The following is a 21,509-nucleotide window of genomic DNA, read 5'->3' as shown; positions in this document are numbered from 1 at the left end:
ATTTGAAATTTGTGTTCCAGAAGTGAGGAGTTTTTACTTGAAAAAAAATTGCTTTGACTCCAAAGTTTTCAATTTTGCATGTATCTTGGTATATGTACACTCCTTTTCTGTTTCCCCACTCCACTGTTTTTTTTCAGGGGTTTTTTTCCTTTTGGTTTGTTTTGATTTAGTTTTTAATACACAGAAACTGACCTGTAGCTACAGGGAACCCAACACATCTGTGAGAAGGTTGACAAAGAAGGGAAGTCAGATGCTGCGATAGAAATTCATTTTACAGTTCCTTTAGGAATCTAACTCCAAGAGGCAACACGTGTTATTAAAAACAAACTACTTGCGGTAAAAATCTATTTCTGGGGATTGTTTACTGAAATGAAATGTTTATTCACTAGAGCAGTATTTAAAGCTCCACTGATAAGTGCAAACTGTTCCTGAAAAGATACAAGGTGTAATAAAATGCAAAAGGGAAGTGGTGGCAATATTAGCTTTGCACCAATTCATTTCCAGTAATTTCAGATTTCAAATACGTAAATGAAAGGAAAATTGCAGTAACAGGGAAAGGAGGCTTGCTGTGTTTGCTGTAGTGTAATTTTCAGCACTTTCAACTTACTTCCTCACAGAAGGTTTGAGATTATTTTCAGAACTATTTTGTAACTGAGGTTGAAGAGAGCAAATCATGACATTGAAAAATAGACTTAATTATTCCTACCAAAAAAATTCTTGACATAGGTCCACTTTGTATCAGCTTAAAATACCCTGTGCAGTTCTATTGGCAGGATCACATGTTTACAAGCACTGTATTACAGGAGTAACCACACCTCCAGGCTAATTTAAAACAATTTCTGCTAAATGGAAACAGTAGGCCCCGGGTTCTTTAATTTGGAAGGGGAGGAGGGGAGGAAAACAGCACAGGATACAAGAGGATATGTTCCTATTATAACTCCCAGTTCATCAGAATATCGCACAATAAAGGGCAAAAGATCCATTTTAATCTGAGGTGATGCAACAAGACTTAATTTGAGTAACAAAGCTTTTTTTAGGTTGACAAAGTACATAAAAATAGACTATGGTTTGTTAGGGAAAATCACCTCAGCACATCTCCCAAAGTATTCACAGCAACTCCTGCAAGTTATTAATTTGTCACAGGATATTTTCTCTCCCTAACTAGGTACACTCCAGCAGTATTCTCAGAATGTCTGCAAGTCCTGTTCCAGAATAAATATGTACTTACACAATTTAATAGTTTATATCTCATTTTTGGTTTCTTATTAGAAATACTCATTTGGATGCATTTATACAGTATAGCAGTAAGGAGGAAAAATTCTAAAAGTCAAGAATAATTAATGGGTTTTATTCTCTCAAAATAAACATGGTCCAGGCAAACCTTTATCAGTATCCCATTTTGAATCTGGATTCTTGTCACTTGGCCCATGGACACACAGGTTTTCAAACCAACCCAAACATCAGAAGCAGCACAGCCACCCAAGCACAGCACTGTACCTGAGTCCCAGCAGGTTGATGTGCTGAAACACTGCTGCTGTCCAGAACAGTGGGCCTGTTCTCAACACTCAAATTACTCCAGACATCTCCACATCAAGGACACTAGAGCATGACAAGTACAAATTCCCAGTGTAATCACCTCTAGTAGCTGAGGTGGCTATTCCCCCCTTCCCAGTTTTGCCCTGAATTACAGGACACTTTACCACAGGCACAGTATAGACAGTAAGCCTTCACAGCCATATTCTGATTAGAAGATACAAATTTCAAAATATTAAGTAGTTATTCCTACAGTGAAAGTCTAAAATAAAGATTTCCCTTTGTCTAGTAGCCTTTTTTCCTTCTCTCTCCAGCCCTTATTTTTTGGTTGTTTTTTTTTCTTCTTCTTTTTAATAACCCCTATTGACCATTGCACTACTGACTAATATCATCTGCATCAGAAGGAAAAATGCTGAGAATGTTTGTCAGCCATACTGTCATGAAAGTCAAAAGCAGATATGTAAGAGAAGAAAGATTATCACATTAGACAGAGAAAAAGAAAGATTAACCTATGAGAACTGTAGAAGCAGAAAGATGAGCGAAAAGTGGGGGACTGAGTGGCTCCAGGGGATTGGTAATGGGTTAGACTGCCTTTCCCCTCTAGATCACTGGCTTGCATCCAGCCCACATCAGTAGTGACTGAGTGTCATTACCACCTGATGGATTTTTGGTGACCTCTGTAAAAATGAATTGATGGTTTCAGTCCAGCTGAATAAATGTTCCCATCACAGCAGGTACACCACTGTCTCAGCAGAAGGAAGGGAGCAAACATGGAGCAGAAAACGTACCTCTATTTCTACAAACCAGTTTAATATACAAGAAAGTCCACTTAAAAGAAATGCCACAGAGATTTATTTAATACTTTCATAGCTAGAGGACTGTGCTTTGTTTTTGCAGCCTTAGTGTTCACCATCCCTCAGTGCTCTCCATGCATTTGTCCTGAATTCTCACAGGCAAAAGGCTGCCCACAACCAAGTCAGTGCAGTACAACTGAAAGTCTCTTAAGGGACAATCAGAAGTTGAAATTATATTACATGTTATGGAATTGTTGCTTAAGTTCTTCCCATATGAAAGCCCACTAAGACAATATGCTTTATACATGTCTCCGGAACAGTTCTGTTTAAAGGTTGTGAAATAGGAACTTGCCTGAAGTAAGAATTAAAATCATGTTTTCTCTGCAATTGGAAAAGACAACCAAGTGAACACCCTCTCCAGTCTGTTTTAAGCTGCATACATTTTGCCAGAGCATTACATGTGCATGCAGAATTAAGAGATATTTAGACAATATGGTTGAAATGTATAGGAAAACACCTAAAATTGCCTGGTCCCTTCAAGCAAGAGTTCAGCAGGTTCCTCTGAAGCAAGCAGGAACCCAAATGGTTCCCAGCAGGGTATTTGGAATGCTGTGAGCTGCTTCATGCTTCTTCCTTCAAGGGAGCTCCCAGAGAGTCTAGGGAAAAAGCTCAGTCCTTGAGGAACCCAAAGCACAAGCTCTAAATGGCTCCTTTCCCCAGTGCTAACAACAGGTGGCCTCAGGACTGGACTGGGGGATGCAGGTCCAACATGGGCATGGTCACATCTGTGTATTCAAAGAGCAAGGCACAGAGGGAACTCGAGCTGTCACCTCTGTCACCACTGCCAGTACCTCAGCTGCTGTGGCCTCAGGGGATCTAACCCCTCCCAGAAGCACTGCATTTTCTACAGGTGACCAGATTACAAGGATGTCACAATTATGACATTGTATTCCAATCTCTTCAAATGCTCTAACACTTGCAAAATTACCTAACTTGGGGGAAAAAAGAAATTATATAAAACTAAATAAATACTAATCAAAAGAGGTTGTTGTCCAGCTTGCTAAAGTTACAGGAAGAGACTGGAGGAAGCTCAGTGATAAATAACAGGTGATATGGCAAGCAGAATGTTAAATTAAGCATTTTTTCAGAAATAGGTCTACATAGACCTTGCTGTAGCACTACTTGAGATATTTTTTTAAAAATAAACTAAGAGGTGATATTTAACAGATGTTACAATAGAGCAAGGGACATAGTTGTTTTTCTATTTTATATTTTTTCTTTCACAATGGAAAAACTATTTGAAGTTGACTTATTCTACAAAATAAGTATGCAGAATTTGTGGGGGAAAGGAGGACTTTTTTATTGTGATAGCACAAGATTTCCAGGTGTCAGGTCCTTTCTTTTGTGAGTGACTTCCATTGAGACAGCCTATAATGGGACTGTGCCACCAAAACAAAGAAAATTTTTACCCAAAACTGCATTTCACTGAAATGAAAAAAGAAAAATTGCAGAAATTCCCTCCTGTCCTCAAAAAACCAACCAACCAAAAAACCCAAACAAAACAAATAAACAAAAAAACCTCAAACAAAACCAGAAAAGATCAGGTCGTTTTAAGTAGAACTCAGCATCTTTAGGTACATATCATTAAGTGTCTCTGTCCTGAGCATCCAACAGCAAGAACCCCAAAGTTCAAGATGTTGTTCTCTCACTTGCCTCTACCTTTTCACCAACAAAAATATACAAGCAGGAGGTAAGAATAAGGATTTCTGATCTACTAAAAAAGAAAAGCCTCCATCAACTTATCGTGAGACTAAAAGGCTTGACACTTCGCTTTCTTTGTGATTTATTAAAATGCTAATAGGAATTCCTGCAGTCTCTGTGTCCCTGTTTCTTGAACTTGTTCTGGCTTTACCCAAGGTAAACAAGCCCCTGTATTTTTCTATCTCATTACTTCTTCAGAGACAGAAGCTTCTTCTTAGAGGTGATGGAAAAAAATGTGTAATCTGGCAGAGGAAAGCAAAACTGTTGTGAAAGAATTAATTTTTGTTTGCTTTGGGGTTGTTGGTTTTTTTGGGTTTTTTTTGTATATGACACACCCCCCATGTTGTTTGGAGAGTTTTTTTGTCTTTACACTATTACCTGATATTGTCAGGAAAGATGGAGAGGAAGGAGTGACTGGTTTTCCACTGACTGAATAAATTGACCAGCTATAGCCGAGACGTGTGATAAGGGATTATATCACGTGTATGCTCAAGTATAGTTACTGTAAAATCTCCATGAAAAGCCTGAACTTCACTATTTCTTCAAAAGCAAGTATTTAATTCTAAGCTTCTATCAACATTTTTTCTTTTAAATCTGTACTTGGTTCTTCCCATTTCTTTTTCCCAAGAGCAGAAGCAATTTTAAGTGTCAGAACTTTTCTGACATCAATGTTGTGCTTCTTTAAAGGAGAAAGGAAGAAATAGGTCCCTGTTTTAACAAGTCTAGACAAATATTCTCATACAATGAAAAAATGCTGCCTTAAGATTTTTCCTTTAATACCTCAGAACCAAACAGAAAATACCAACATGGAAAACCTTAAATTGTATACTTCTGTGCTGACTCTTTGTTTATGTGCAGCAAAGAGAAAATCACTAGCACATGTCATAGCTGTTGCAAATTAAAGCTCAACTTTGTCACCCTTACTAAACCAAAGAGCAATTATTCCTGCAAATTAGTACAATGGTACTATTCATTCAGGTAAATACTGTTCCACATAAGGATTGCAGAATCAGGACCTGCAAGAAAGCAACACATTTTAAATTGCCTAGCTGATCTACATTTTCAAAGAGAAAATGAAGATCAGTCACTCAACCTGAGGGATGGAGTCATTATCTGAAATCTGAATACATATAAAGAGATTATTGCAACTGTAAATTTTAAAATAGCTTCCCACCAGAAAAAGAATACACATATCATTATATATAAATAGATATTACACACAATTGTATATTTTATATACCTAGATTAAATATACAAAATAATTTATTTGAACCTTCTTATTTAAAGCATAAGCACCTGATAAATTTGTATGTGATATACCTTCAGACACAGCAGAATAAGCAATTCTCTTGGGGTCTATAAGCAGCTAAGTAGCCTGGCTCAATTGTCTTGTCATACCTTACAGTCTCCTCCAACTCCTTTGTTCTGGTATCCACAAAGCTTTATTAAAGTAGAGTTGAGTCATTTGCTCACTGCAATTCCAACAAACTGAGCCAAATGAGCCATGCTCAGCCATCTGGAACCCCTTCCTCCAGAGTTTGCTCCCTTTGGGCTGCAGAATCAGTCTATTACCCCTGCATGACATGATCCAGAAACTTGCTACCACTACAGGACCTCAATTACAATTCCCAGCCCGGGTATTGCTGTCAGGGATTCTGCAATGCAACAGACACTGCATTTGTACCTCACGTTACTGCAAAGCTATTAAAGCCTTTGCACTTGGGATTCATGGACAACATTACAGGGGCTATGGGCCAGAGGAGGAGTCTGTGTTGCCTCAATGGGACTTCAAGGTGGTCAGGAGCCCAGAGGAGGATGCACAGCTCTACAACCAGATGAAAGCAAGCAGGCACTCCTACCCTCCCAGCTTCCTTATAGCCACTTACTGCCACAGGGGTACACAGCACTTGACTGGTCAAGGCAGTCCATCATGGCAGCACTGACAAAAGGACAGATTAGTTACTATTTAATTAGACTATTTTTTACTACTAAAAAAAAAAAAAAAAGAACTTATGCTGGCAACCCATCCCCCACTTTGCCCCAAAACACACAAGGGATTTCTAGTGCTGGTAAGTCAATACCTCTTAACCATGCCTGAGACTTGATTCAGAGGAAGGCACGTGGCCCTCATGGCTGTCCTGCTTGTCAGGAGCACACTGCAGTATGCTGGGCAAGGGAGGAAGGATGGCCCCAGATGGAGAGAAGCTGCTGTCCCAGGAAGAGCATGGGCTGCACTGCTCTGTCCTCTGTCTCAGAGTCACTTCTGCATCAGCATGCAGGTCAAGGAACAAAAGGAGGGTACAGTACTGTGGCCAGCCAGCATAACTACAGCATATATGAATGAAAAGAAGGCAACCTAAATATTGAACACACTCTCCTGTTACAATGGAAAATACTTATTGACATCACTGCAAGCAAAACCAAATGGCATTATCCTGACAAAACCTTTTCAGATGGAGATAAAAGAGAGGTCCTTTCAAACATGGCCACTAAGATGTCAAAGCAATTTTCCTCTCCCCTTGTCAATATCAGCGTCCCTAAGCTGAAGCTAATGGCATGTACGTGTGCTATTAATGCTTTATTGTAAGAATAAGGATTTTTCCTTCCACTGAAGCTAGTCACATTGTTTGTGTTCAAGGAGAGGCCTGTTTATCCCCATCACTTCAAAGCTATCCCTGCACTGAAATTCTGGCCTCACCAAACACTTCAAAGCTTGTTCTAGCAAAACATATAAAATACGTGACATGGTCAGCAGCAGCTCTTACACGAAACCCAAATCCAAATCCCCAAAATCTACACCCATTCCTGCCTTCAGGGGCTTCCTTTCTCTCCTCATTCAGAAAAGCAAGGCAGCTGCCTTAAAATCTTTCTCTGAAAAGCTCCTACCTTTCTACATTAAATAGGCATTAAATAGTTGCATATTTTTTCTGTAGTGTCTTTTCATAACATTTATAACACTACAGAATATAATTATGTCGTTCACCTACAATTTCAAGCATTGCTTTATGTATTCTTATAGCTGTGAGAGCTTTCCCACACTGGTAGCAAATTTAATATGAATATTCTGAAGAACAAAACATGTTACTTCTTGAGCTATTCAACACATTCATTCAAGAGATAAATACAGGCCTACACCATGTCATTGGAAATTTGAATCCTACCAAAAACCTTATTTCACATACAAATACAGAAGTTTACTTCCAATAAAATACTTCTGAATACTTCTAAAAGTATTCATACAGGTATCCACTGGCCCAATCTTTCTCTTCTAAGTCAAATGTTATGCCAACTTGAATTCCTTACTATTTCCTTCTGCCAGGAAAAAGCAAGCATGAATTAAAGGCTATTTCATATTCCATTTTCTACAGAACAGATAGGCTTGTGGCTTTAATCTATGTGGGCAGGGACACACCCACAGTGAGCCTGCAAACAATTCAGATAGAAGACATGAAAAATATCAGCTAATTCTTATTAAGGATCACATAGTACACTTGCTTTCTACAGCAGACTACGGAGTATTACTGCAAGCTGCAGAATATTTCATGTTTCACTTTAACATCAGGCTCATGGAGAGACAAGATTACAGAAGATTCCTATTTAAAATAAAGTTTGCGTTTGAAAAAAATCTAAGTGTACCATGTAGGTTCCAAACCCTGACAAAAAGTCCAAAGAAGCCAAATATTATTTTATAGTTTAAAAATAAAACAGTATTATTTCTGAGCCAACACCTTAATTATTTTTGTTGTATTTTTGGAAGAAATACAAAGGGCCATCTCAATATTATATACGCTCAGTACAGGATGAGGAACAGAACTTGTATATTTATAAATTTAGTTTTAGTAGTATTAAATACATATTATTACAGATTTTCCATTTTACTATAAACATTTTATATATATAAAATAAATTCTTGCTCAGCAGAGAAACAGAGGTTTAGAATGAAATGCCTGTGGCTCTGCCCTACTCCGAGGCAGGTGACTGTCAGTGGGTTCAGAGCATTAGCAAAGAGAGGCAGTGTCTCTGCAGAGAAGACCTCAGCCTTGCTCTGAGGACATGAGGACAGCAGCAGTTTGCACGAACCCTGCAGAACAGGCCAGCAAAGACAAATACTTATTTTCCAAAAAAAATCCTCAAACTGGGTATGATGCCCCTCAGAAAGAGTTAAGACAGTCTGCAATTTAACCAAATTACCACCTCCATATCAAAGTGCCACGCAATTCAGGATTTCAGATATGGCATGGTCCTCTGGGAAAGAAGAGTTTCATTACCACATGTAAAAGGACAGTTTCTTCAGAGTTTCCTTTTCATGGAAGATCAAGCCTTTGCTAGTCTCCTAAAAACTTGCAACACAAGGATTACAGCAATAAAGCATTGCTAGCACCACACAGTCTTGGCACAAATCATTACCACATCTCCAACCTCACCAAATACCCCCACAATGGGGCTATCCTGAAACAGGAAGGACAAGCAGGAATTACAGTTGCACTGACAGAGCTTGTCCCTCATTACCCACACCACTCCCTGATGCAGGCACTAGCAGGTCTCAGGTCTGAAGGGAATCAGGATACTCAGCAGCTCCTTACTTCAATCCAAAACAAATCTGAGCAACAAAGTATTTGAAGCTGAACTAATGCTACCATGATACAGTGCTAATTTTCAGATAAAGAAAAAAACACCGAATTTTGTCTCAGAAACTACAAAAAAAAGCATTTATATCTTCCACAGATAGAAAAAGATAAGGGAGAATGCTACATCCAGCTGCCCTGCACAGAAATAGCTGAAACAAGTCACTAAGCAACACTTAGCTGCATTTCTTCTGAATACAGAGGATTAATAGCACACTGGTTAAGTCTTATCTTCTTATGAAAGCACTATACTAAAATATCACAAAGGAGTATTTGAAGGGTGTTACAGTTCCATATAAAAACATGTTCACATGAGAAACAGCTCTTTCTTATGTGCACAGACTGCCGTGCACATGATCTTGTCTGCGTGTTATTGATTCAAACTGCAAATATCCAGAGCTTTTGAGCAACACTCAATATACACATTTGGGGATTCTTTTTTTGTTGTTGTTTTGTTTTCAGATTTAGTCCTCTACCTCTATTATATATTAGAGAAGTAAAATGGTTTATGGAACATGGGTCTTGCAGTCAGCAACTACAGGGCCCACCATCCTATGTGAACTCCGCAAAGACCCTGTACTTTAGGTGCCATTCTATAGTATTCCCTACCTCCACAAAGGACTGTAGATAAGCCTATGCATGATTGACAGTGCTTACATATTATTACATTGCTATGTGAGGCAGAAAGAAAAATAACACATTCAAGGAGAGGATTACAACGTGTTTCTCAGGGTTTTTTTTTTCAGCAGCTGGGATAATGCAGAAGTAACACAGAGTCATGATTACTAAAAAAAAATCATATTCAAACCACAAACAAGAAAAAAAACCTTGCTGGAACACATCATAAGGCTTCATAATATTGATGTCTTGGCTCGGTTTTTTTTAATTCATCCAATTAAAGTCGCTCTCAGAATTAAGGAGATACAAATCCCAGGTATATAGATGTGGCAAGGAAACCACTATTATTTATGCTGCATTTGTATCTTACTCAGCTCCCCTGGCTAACTGGTGGCATGAAAGAGCAGTTCCATGGGAGGCTTGACCATAATGGCAGTGACAAAACCATGCAATACCCCAGCTCTTTAATCACTTGAATATCCACCCCACTCCTTTTTTATTTCTTTGCAGGATGCCACCATTTCTGGGTAACAGTCCTCTTGGCAAGCACCACCAGATCCATAAAATAACTTCACAGAGTAGTGAATTGCTGTTGCTGTTTCTAGGTTAACATTGGCAGAAACTAACAGAGTCTTCAAAAACATCATAAACTTTGTTTTAGAGCTGACATGCAATTGCTACATAGTGCACTGCAGTAACACGGAGCTGTACAGGCAGATCCAGCACTGGTCAGATAGATGGGGTTTGTCATCATCTAAACTCTACCTCCTACAGAAGGGGGTGGGGAGAAGAGAAGGAAGGAAGAGTGTGAGGAGATGAAAGGGCAGAAAAAGAAGTACCAGGAACACCTTAGACTGTAGTATTTCTTGTAGAGATCTGACCTGTGTTATGTATAGCAGTGCAGCCTTGTGGGGGGGAAAAAAATCAGTAAATAACTTAGAGTACTTCATAAGTAAACAACACTGTCATCTGGGACACTCGGCTTCATTCATCATTATGGTCTCCCATTTCTCTCCCCAAGTCAATTGGGACTCGAACTGTAGTGGAGAACAGCTCATTCATCCACAGGGAAAGCAGCATGCTTCCCACTCCTAAGGAGTTTCCTGTGATTCTCAATGCCCAAGTCTATTACCATTTTCTTGTGTCTGAGAAAATAGGAGGCATTTTACAAGGCCCTTTAACATTTGCTCCATATTAGGAACACAAAGAAAGAGTAATACAAACTGCTAACAGACCTCCACCAACTCCAGCATGTGCCTTCTGTTTGCAAGCTTAACTCTGAAACAAACTCTGGAGCCTGACAAAATGGAATTACACACACAATAAAGGTGCATTTCACCTATCACAGATTACCAACAGAAAGGTGAAAACCAGTTGGTGAAGCCCTTGAAGGTAATAACATCAAGTCCTCTGCCTCCAAAAACATCATGCAGGAAACATCAAGAAAGAGTGAATGGAAAAGCATTTGGCAGAAGCAGAAAGAAGGAAAAAATGAACAGCTTTTAAGCAGTACCATTGACTTTAACTCAATATGGCAAAACAAAAAAAAAAAAAACCCCAAAAATCATACATCCTCAAAAAGAAGAAAACCTCAGTACAACACAAATAAGCTGTATTTCAGATGATTTCACTATGATCATAAAAGTGACATGCAGCAGTAATAGCTGCTATAAAGGCTGCACTCCAAAGCAAACTGTCGTGGTCAAAATGCAGAACATTATTTAAGCACGTCCTACTCATAAAAATAATTACGAGAATAACTGAAGACAAACCACCATTGCAAATCCTCTCAGTTTTCATGCCTTGGAAGTCATTAATCGAAACCTTCCATGAACAACAGACAGCCAGCAAAGGACTGTGCCGATTCTGCTGTGGCCCTGGCTGACAGGAGCAGCAGCTCACAGATGCAGAGTGTGCCAGGGCCTCACGCAGCTGACTGAGACTTGCGTTATCAGCTGCCACTCCCTGCACCGGGGAAGAGAATATTTGGGTTTACACAAACACACACTTACTCATGAGTGTCACTGAAATGTCATGCCTAGAGCCTGCGTGCGACACTCAAAATCATTAGCATGACTTTCTGTGTCTCTGTTAGCACAAGCAGGCAGCAAAGCACAGCACAGTAATGCATTTTTCATGCTAACACAGCACTTGTACGTTGGCACAAGGCACTCTCCGCTCTACCAGGTTTGCCCCCGCTCGTCGCCCCACGGCGGGCCCGCGCACGGACCGCGCAGGTGGTGCTGCCACCTCTCGGCCACTCGGAGCAGCGCGGGAGCAGAACCAGCGGCGCCGCCGCGCCCGGCGAAACGCGAGCCTTGGAATCCTGAGCGCGACACCCACACGGACCGCTCTGCACCGTCCTGGGCCTCAGCGACCAGGGACACAGCGGAATGAAAAAATCATTGCACGAGTCCTCTGCTTATACTGCTTCCCGAATTAGTCCTATTTGTGCAATTTAAATCTTTTGCAGCATTTTGGGAAAAGGCTATAAAGAACTGAGCTGTAAGTTCAAGAACAAGCAATTAGTAGCAAATTCAACTATTATGATTTTTGTAGAAAGGTATGAGAATAATCACAGATGGGGTGAGAAAGGAAAGAAAAGAAAGGCTGATCAATTGCTAAAAGAAAGTCTATACTGTATAGTAAAATTGGGAGAGTTTCCAAAGAAATATACTTACTGGTGAATAATTTACATCTCTTTTACACTAGGTATTTGTATGTATTTTATACTGTGCTCACCATTTCTATCTGCACTCTTCTGTATGTCTGTTCAAAAGGGCAAATCTAAGCTAAATTTCTAGTGCCAGTGTGCAGTGAGTGAACTCATAAGAAAGGCTTTTACACAATGACAGTCAAAACACTCTTGAGCCAAGTAATCCAGGTCAGAGCCCACCATATGATCCGTGGGATAACTTCTTTTTCAAGTGTTGATTTATAGCAACTTAGCATTCTTAAAAGGCAAGGTTTCTTTTCAGAAATTATATAATGGGCTAATTGGCAGCTTCCTTGTAATAGGGTTAATAGGTCCATACTCAAAAATTTCCACCTACCCATACTTCATTCAGTCTCAGGCTCTCTTCCAAGACCAACCAAAACAGTGACAGACAGCTGCCTTCCACAATTGTGTCTGGACTATACTGAGACTTATTTCACAACCACCCAGAACTGTCCAAGTAAGATGCAGCATTATGAGTGACCTAGATCTGTGAGACAGTGTATGTTACACCATTGTCTCTTGGGCTACCCCATTCCTCTTCTCTTGATGCTTCCCAGTCCTGCCCTCTACCTTTGGTTTAATGTCAAGTTTTAGATGTTACTTTTTACACCTTCATTTTTAAGCCATTTATTCAGGTCAATGATGGAGAATCTGGAGCTTCTGCTTAAATCTTTATGAATTTTGATGCAAAGCAATTAAATTAAAAGATACATGGTTACACAGCTGTTTAAACAAGTCAAAAGTTTTAAGAAACACATACCATGTCAAGTAGGCATAAGACCCCAAAGTTCCTCTTGAAAGGCAAGAAAACCTGCTTGATTGTTTCAATGTTCTCAGTCTATTTAAGCCACTGAGGTAAAGGTTTCCAAAAATCTGAGTTTAAAGTAACACATTCCTGATCATCTTTGTAACAACAGTTCTCAGCACTGACAAATACTGACTCTTAAAAAAACATTTAGGATTAGTCCATTTGTAATTCCACATGGTTCATCTCAGGGAGTTAGCAATGTAATGACTAAAAACTACCTGGCATAGACAGGCAAGGAGTCTAAATGCAAAGAACTGCTGGCAAATCATGGGCAGCTAGACACTATTTTCTCTTGCCCATTTTCTGAGCAATTCTACCTATTTCTTCAATTTGGGCAAGGAATAGTAGGGTGTTACAGTGAGCTCATGGGCACTCTATTTCCCCTTCCCCGGGACCCTGTGACTCTGATCAGATATCCCTGGACCCCTCCTTCCTGCCCCAACGGGGCTGCGGAGAGCCAGGGAAGCCCACCCTGTCCAAAGTCTGTAGAGACCCTGACATTTCCTGTTCGTGCTCTTTTGTCCCGCTCTCCCCTGGGACACCACAGAATAAAGAGAGCTGAACCAACATACCTGGGGTAAGAGCCTCTTTTGGAAATCTTTGCCATCTCCTGATATTCCTCCCCTTCACAGCCTGCTTACCTCTGAGCTAGCCTAGGATATTTTGAGGGGCTGTGCAGGGTGGGGGGAACATCAGTAGGGTAGGATAAAGAAGACACATCATGAAGTCAAACAGCAAATTAACAGCTACAGACAAAACCATGTGCTTCATCACTGTGCTGTTCACTACCTTACAGTTCACCTCCAACAAAACAGGCTTCTGCAAAATCACCAGAAATCAGGAAAAACACTATAAACTATATATTAAAATATGCTCCTAAGTCTCAAAGGAAAAAAAATAGTCCCGCCACAAGAAACACTACTGATGCAAAATCTGAGGAAGCAGAGAAGCATTGCTTAAGTGAATCCACAACAAAGCCATGTCCTGTTGCTGCTGACAACCCCAGCCAGGCAACATGGAAACCATACCCCACTGTGCCAGCAAGAGTTTACTCTCTCCAGGAGCTTCTCACCACTGAGAAAGCGGCACATGGTAGCTCCAGCAGGAGACTCCTCCTCAGTGTTTGTCTGTGGCCAATACTCCATGCGCTCCATCCACGCGCCACTTTCTGGCCATTGGCATTGAAATGACCCTAGAGTGCTGGGAACTCAAAACAGCAAAGATGCTGCTACCGGGGCCATGGCTCCTGGCTCACAGTCACAGAAACCAACAGTAATGGGGATTAACCTCATTCAAAGAGAGAGAGAACAGTTTCCACCAAAGATCTCAGCAGCAGAGCACCTCAACCATCTGTGGGGCCAGAGGATAATCCAATTATATTGCTTTCACATCATCTGAAAGGGCAAAACCACAAAGTCATAACACAGTCAAATGCATTTGTCCTTTAGTATAGTCCAATGCAGAGCAGGTAGATTTTCCTGCAAGCTTTTCTCCAACTCAAACAACTTGAGGCACAGCCTGAGGATGGGCAGCATTCCTTTGTTATCGGTTTACATTGTTTTACTAAACTTTGGAGTTGTATCATGCTCCAAGAAGATAAAGCTCTGCTAAAAGCACATCACTGCAGCTCTCTTAGAGGCACTGGGTAAGACAGAAATTCTGTATGAATTTTCTACCTGATTTTATGTTAGTATTTTTGTTTATAAGTTACCATTAAAAAATAACACATTTCCTCAGAGAATGCCGTAATTTGCCCAGCCTAGTATCTTTGCAGAAATACTTTGACTTCATTCAGGAAAGGTATTTTATTCCTTTGGCTTCAAAAATAAATGTTTGCCATGGGGGAAAAAAAATCCACTCCATTAATATAAAAGTATTTTTAAGAAAGACTAACAATTGAGCACTTTGGGGAATAGAAGAGACAAATGAGGATAACCAAACTAAAAGGCATTTTCAAAAAACATAGTATTAAAAAATAAACAAGCAGAAATGAATTTGATTTCTATAAATGAAGACAGAGAGACTATGGTCAATTTTTAATATACCTTCCCTTCCATCTCGCACACTATGTAGCTATAGTACAAAGTGGATTTTGGCAATAGGATTTTCCTACTCCCTCTTTAAATGTTTCTTCTTTTGGTTTGTTTTTTTCTTCTTCAGAAAAGACTGAAAGCAAGTTGACTAAATTCTATTATTCACAGTCACATCATCACTGCTCCCCCCAAACTCTTCATTTGATTTGACTAATATTTGACTAATAACTGCAAGTAAAAGTATTCATTTATTTTCTAATCATACAAAGTTTGAAATAAGCACAGAAGGGGCAAGTGGATAATTTTCATTTACACTACTGCTTTAGACCTTAAGTATTTCAAAAAGAGAGGAGAAAATATGGCAAAGCCTGCCTTCTTGTCTGCAGTATTTACATGGTTTACATAGTTTAAAAATATGTGGCTTATTAATGACTTCTTTTTCAACCTCTCCAATAAGCTTTTTATTAACATGACAGTCCTTTACTTGCAAGTGTCAAGCAATTTCATACTGTGCATGTATCCTTTATGATGTTTAATATAAAAGATAGTACAGTATTTATATCCCTCACAATAAGAGAATGGATTGTTTTAAGGTTATACAGCCCCGTTGTGATAAAGAAAGAAGGAACCTTACAAAATGATAAATATTTTCATTAAAAAACTTTAAAACTAAAAGTTCAAAGATATGTTCTCCTCTCTTATATCTTGTCAAAACATGACTTAGGACCCAAAACTAATCTACTTTCAATTTTATTCCATATTTCAGTGCTGTCATAGTACTGAGCAGAGAGTATTGGAATACGATCATTTTTTATTTTGTTGATGTTACCGACAGCTTTATTTCACAAAGCAATCTTATACTATGTCTACCACTGGCAGGTCACAAAGGTCAAATAGTCTATCCTTACAGGTAGAGAGCTTATTAAATGGCACGTCTATTAAAACCAATGGACAACATAAAGGAACATTTCAGCAAAATACTTTTAATATTCTTCAGTAAAGACACAGTCAAAAAGGTATTAAACAATTTCAACCCAGACCAATAAGAATTTTTTTATAAGCATCTTCAAAATAATGCTGCATACAAAGCATTTGGAACAGACAGGAGGAGAAAGACCTGTAGAGAGATTAATTTTGTGCAAACATTTACTTTGCATTATGCCTTTACAATTACACATTCATAGCACATTTAATGTAGGTGGCTTATCAAAGATTAGTTTGTGCTTTCTAGGACTGTTATTTAAACATTAAATTTTAAATTATAATGAAATGTATATGATACATACTTCAGCAACATTTGTACTTGTGTTTTTCATACTATCCTCAATCATTGCAGGGTAATTCTTCAGAAGCAATACATTTTAGCTATTTATTTTCAAATGATGCAATTAATCACATAATAGTTGGGAAAAATCCAATTATAAAAATTAGAAAAAGGCACTAGAATAAAATCTCCATTTAGTGTCTTATAAAATCTACATAATTATTTTTAACTAAGAGGGTGCATGCTTTGCAAAACCAGAGTATTTATAGATATATAATTGTGATTTTCTCTCTCTCTCTCTCTCTGTCTCTGGCATCCTTTCATGATTTCACTATTTGCCAGTTATCTATGGTATGCTGGAACTTGCCATTTCAATATTTGTATTTGCATGACTGCATTTACAAAAGAATAACAAAACAGAGACATATTTGGATTGGGAAACCTATACATCCAGATGTTCATCTTCAGACTTAACCCTTGCAGCTCAAAGAAAGCATTCTAGTTGCATTTCTAAATTCCACACATTTATTTCTGCATAACCAAAATACTGCATACTGGTAAGCAGAGTCTGTGGACTCTCACACACAGTTTATTAGATACAGTACTTGGTCTCCTGTTATCAAAAGATTCACCTACTCAGATAATTAATAAGATACAGAAGCATAAAACACGAGTTGTTAAAGTTTACAATTACCTTCCCTCATAGCTCCATTCTAAATGCACTGTCCTTGCTTTAACACATAGTAAATCATCTACCTAAATGTATTTGCACCCAATCATTTTTTAAAGTCACAATCTTTGTAGTGTCAACTTGTCAAGGGTCAAAGGGAAGAACAGGCAAGATTCCCAAATCAATCTGCTTGTAGAAACTGTCTCATTTCATTTCAAATTACCTGCTGTGGCTGAAGCAGGCTATGGACAAACTGCCTTCCTCCATAAACCATGACAGCACAGGTCGAACTTATGTGATCATTCATAAGGGGCAAGTCATGCTGGGTCTGTCATTAACTACTTTTAAACTGCAGTGCAGGGTTAAGTGATCTTGCAGGGCAGCAGCAGATATAAATACTATTTGGACAGTTTAATGTCAGGCAACAACTCCTCTGGGATTAAAACCGTGTAACCCAATAGCGGTGCTATCGATAGAAGGATTAAGGTACTTTGGGACTGTTTCTTGTACTCACAACTTTTCATATGTTTTGCACCTAAACTATTTGATGTTCTTAAGATATCAGATGGATAACATAACACTCCTTAAGAGTCCCTCTAGAATATCAGCATCATCTTCTGTGGAGGCATTCCCAGTTGGTTTAGCTTTGCCCATGTCCAGGAGAGGCTGTCGCTAAGAACGTAAATACATTGCAGCACTAAAAATACACTGGCTGCATGATTCACAGGCAAGGAAAACAGCCCAGAACCCAGACTCCTCCAAGTCAGCCTGAGCACACACCACAAAAGTCTGTATTAGCAAGGCACAGGGCAGTGGATCTATTAACTGAACCTGCTACACAGCTGACAGGAATAGAAAAAGATCGCTGCATGTCTTAAGTAATTACTGCATAACAACATAATATGTGCTTCAGTCAGTTTTTCTCTGGTCACCACTATACTGATACACGTGAGAAAGATAGGATTTAATAATGAAAAACAGCCATCTTTTTTTCAAAGTCTGTGGGCAAGAAAAGCCAGAGAAAATCTGTTAGACTAGTGAATTAAGCTGGTCTCAGCAACAAAAATTAAAAAAAAAATTCTTGAAGGAGTACCTAATTTTCCTGATTCTTTTTTCATCATCACAACCCTATTTAATGATTCCAGACATAGGTCACAGTATCCTTAATGCATTTGTCTTCAGTCATTAAGCAAATGGGTATTTTAGCAAGAACATGCAGGAAGAGACCAGTACTCCAATCTGCTGAAGCAGACAAACCCTTGCTTATCCTAAGGTTCACTACCCACTGGTTGGTTACAGATGCAAAACCATACCTGAAACAGCACACAAACATAATGGGGCTGATTTATCCATGTCTCATAAAACACAACTGCCAGGGGCACTAAGAAGTAAAGAAGTAAACTTTAATCTAACAAAATCCAGAGCCAGCATAACTTAATGCAGGAGCACATACATTTTCTTCTGAAAAAGAATGTGCCAATACAGCTTGTTCAGAATGGAAAGTCACTTCCAGAGACAACACAGCGTGACAGTGGCCTTTGGAGCCCAGCTTTTCAGGAGGAATGGTGAGGTGCAATGTCTCTGTGACAAGCTGCCAGACTGTTGGCACTACAGACCATCTCTGCATTTCCTCTTAACTAATTCTAAATTTATTACATCAAAAGGAAAGGATGAGGAAAAAAAGCCCTTGAGACACCAATCAGTGTGTATGAGTGGATCACAAATATCCACAGCAAAGGCAGAACAGATAACATGTTTGCAGCTATTTTGTCTACTTCATATCTGCTAATCCAAAAGGGAGAGAAACCAATGTTAAGGATGACTCTTGAATACTACTCTAAACAATGTTTAATATTAAAAGATAATATATATATCAACACTTCTTAGGCATAATAAGGTACTTCAGGACTCCAACTTGGCTTCACACAAAATGTTTCTAGGCAACTTCTATTTTATGCTCTAGAATCTTTGGATAATATCCCAAACATACATATTATACTTCTTCTTCAGTAATACTCATGACAACAGCCACCATTCTTTTGGCTGTAGAAGTGAAACAGTGCTTGCTTCAAATTATTTTAACCACTGATTTATTTAGAGAATCATCTGCTCAGAAGCTGCAAAGAATCCACTACTCGCCATTTCCAGTTTGGCTTTCCACAACAGCAGTAGAATACATGTCTGTTAAGTACTACCAGTAGCAAAAGGAAGACATCTCCCTTAGTAATCCAACAAACCAGAAAAAACAGGTAACTCACTACTTTTTCCATCTGTCCAAGATTAAATATCTAGTAATAAAACTTCATAGTAAATATATGATTTAACTTACCATCTTTTCAAATGAATCCTTTCAGTGCTAGTATTTACACCTTTTAAATTAACACTACAACAGTCTATAAAGCTGAGAGAAACTTATAAATTCCACCAAATGGAAAAAAAAAAAAAAACCTAACAAAAACAACAAACCACCTTTGTGTTGTAACCAATGGCAGTTTTGACTCAAAGGACTCCAGGAGTTTTCATGCATGAGAATGTGTATTCAATATTACACACCTCTGCAGGATGCATTATTATGAAATAATAATACATTTACTTTAAATTACTTTCAGTTAAATTCTACAGAGTTTAGTAGGAATTATAAGCCAATTAATACAGGAATAAAATTGTTCTCAACCTGTGGCACACAGCTTACATACACTGCACAGCTACACCATCACTGTAAATTGTTTAGAAAGCAAAAATAATAGATGGCTGGCCCAAATCTTCAGGTCAAAAAGTGCAAAGGAAGAAAAACCAAAAATGGAAGAAAAGGTAGAGAAAAGTTCCTTGCTTGAAGATCGTACTTCTCAGAGAAAGAAAAAAGAAATAATTTTTGAACCATTTGTGAGTTATATCTGTAACTACTTGAAACAAGCTCAAATGCCATTATTAAAGATTAAAAATAAAATTAAAAAAAAACCACAAAACCAACTCCTGGGTTATTTCCTACCTATCTGCAACAGCTCATTTGTTGGAAAATTAATGAGCAGCATCATCACATCTCCCTTGCTGCAGTTTCCTAACCTCAGTAGCAGAGGGAGGGTAAAGACAATCTGGGCTTATCAGGGTTCTTTACTCAGCAGGCTGGAAATCACACTTAGATGGACCCTGCTAAATGAGCTTTCAACACCTTTTTCTTAATTTTCCTTCACCTTTACATACAGTGGTATCAAGACAATAATTTACCGGGTTCATTGAGCTTCTTCAAACACTGCAGTTTCTTTTTCTTCATGATACTGAGCACATTTCCTTCTCCCTTACCTGGGGCAGAAAACAGGAGCATCAAGAGCTGTTCAGCTTCTCCCCAGTCACCTGAGCAGAAATTTTGCATATTCTCAACTAGTAATTTGGGGTTGGAAGTAAATTATGTTTAAGGTTACTTCCAACCCTAACCATTCTATAATTATTATTAAAAGAAAAAATCAAACATTATCTGCAAAATTATTTTTAGTTAAGGAATGAGAAAAACAGAGTTGAAATTACAACTAAGTAATCATTTCTACAAAATGTATCATTAAATGGAATTATTTAAATACTAAACGTCTGAGCCACACAAATTCAATTCTAAAGCAATACCTGAAAGTAATCATTTCTGCAATGAAATTCTCCCCTTGAACTGTAAGCCCTGGAGTGAAAGAATAACATCCAGAATCATCATGATATGGAAAATAAACAATTCTGTTATCATTAAGATACTATGATCAGCTTAACCTACAAATAGATTGCAACCCTGTCTAGCTGGTGGAAAGGATTGAAGCAATCAGCTCAAAATGGAACAAAAAAAAAAAAAAAAAAAAAAACACCCCCAAAAACATCTTCTAAGAACCCTTGACTTGATAACAGTATGCTCTAAAACTGAGCAAAACTTGCAAAACTCAGAGAACCGTAGGCTATGACTCCACTGAATAACAGACTATTAAAGGAATTTTGACGACCCCTCCATAAATGCCATCATCTCCTGAGGGCTCATTCCTCACCAAGCCTTTTCTTTGAGGAGTGATTACAGGACACAACAAGTTTCAAACCTATCCATATGCAGATGTCAGCAAACTATGTACCTTGTTAGTGACTGGGAACAAGTACAGTCACTCTGATAACACAGGATTCAATCACGATGAATATTTGAATGAAAAACAGACGGTACAAGCTTGATTAAGAAATCATGCGTTTTGGCAGAGAAGTGCAAGATGAGGAATTGCCTAACATAAATTTTAAGAATAAAAAGTATTCCTTAAAAAAAATACCGAAAGACAAGTTCATGGAAACTCCCAATCCCTCCAGGACATCTTGGACAATATTCTATTATACATACTGGGAAAAAAAAAAATAAAAAAATAAAAAAAAAAAAAAGGGACGGGGGAAGCAAACTATAACTGCTTTCCTATTTGATGGCAGGGAACATACATCTGTTGACTATTTCGTAAATCTGCCTTAAGATGTTCATTCAAACAGCAGAAAGCTGAATCTGATTACTTTCAAGGAATGAGCCAGGAAATACCGTACTCGGAGCCCCAAAGTCAGCAGAGGAAGAGAAAGAGGAACGCTGAACTCTCGGGCTTCTCTTCGTCCCTCAGCCCCTCCCTGCCACGCCAGGGCCCTGCTGCGGACGGAGCTGCTCGGCAGGGCCAGCGCCGCCCGCAGCGCC

At 38.7% G+C, this 21,509-nt stretch overlaps 1 long non-coding RNA gene across 1 annotated transcript in view; it reads right to left on the bottom strand.

Annotated features, from left to right (window-relative positions):
• LOC146766771 (uncharacterized) overlaps positions 1–21,509 on the bottom strand; it is a 41,424-nt gene extending 19,915 nt beyond the window's left edge. The window contains exon 1 of the long non-coding RNA XR_014956923.1: positions 1–21,509. This exon is cut by the window's left edge and continues 10,275 nt beyond it. This is a non-coding gene — a long non-coding RNA (uncharacterized LOC146766771).

Source organism: Lonchura striata, chromosome 8 (assembly GCF_050655825.1).
Source record: "Lonchura striata isolate lonStrDom1 chromosome 8, ASM5065582v1, whole genome shotgun sequence".
NCBI lineage: Eukaryota > Metazoa > Chordata > Aves > Passeriformes > Estrildidae > Lonchura > Lonchura striata.
This window is presented reverse-complemented; position numbering and strand designations above follow the sequence as displayed.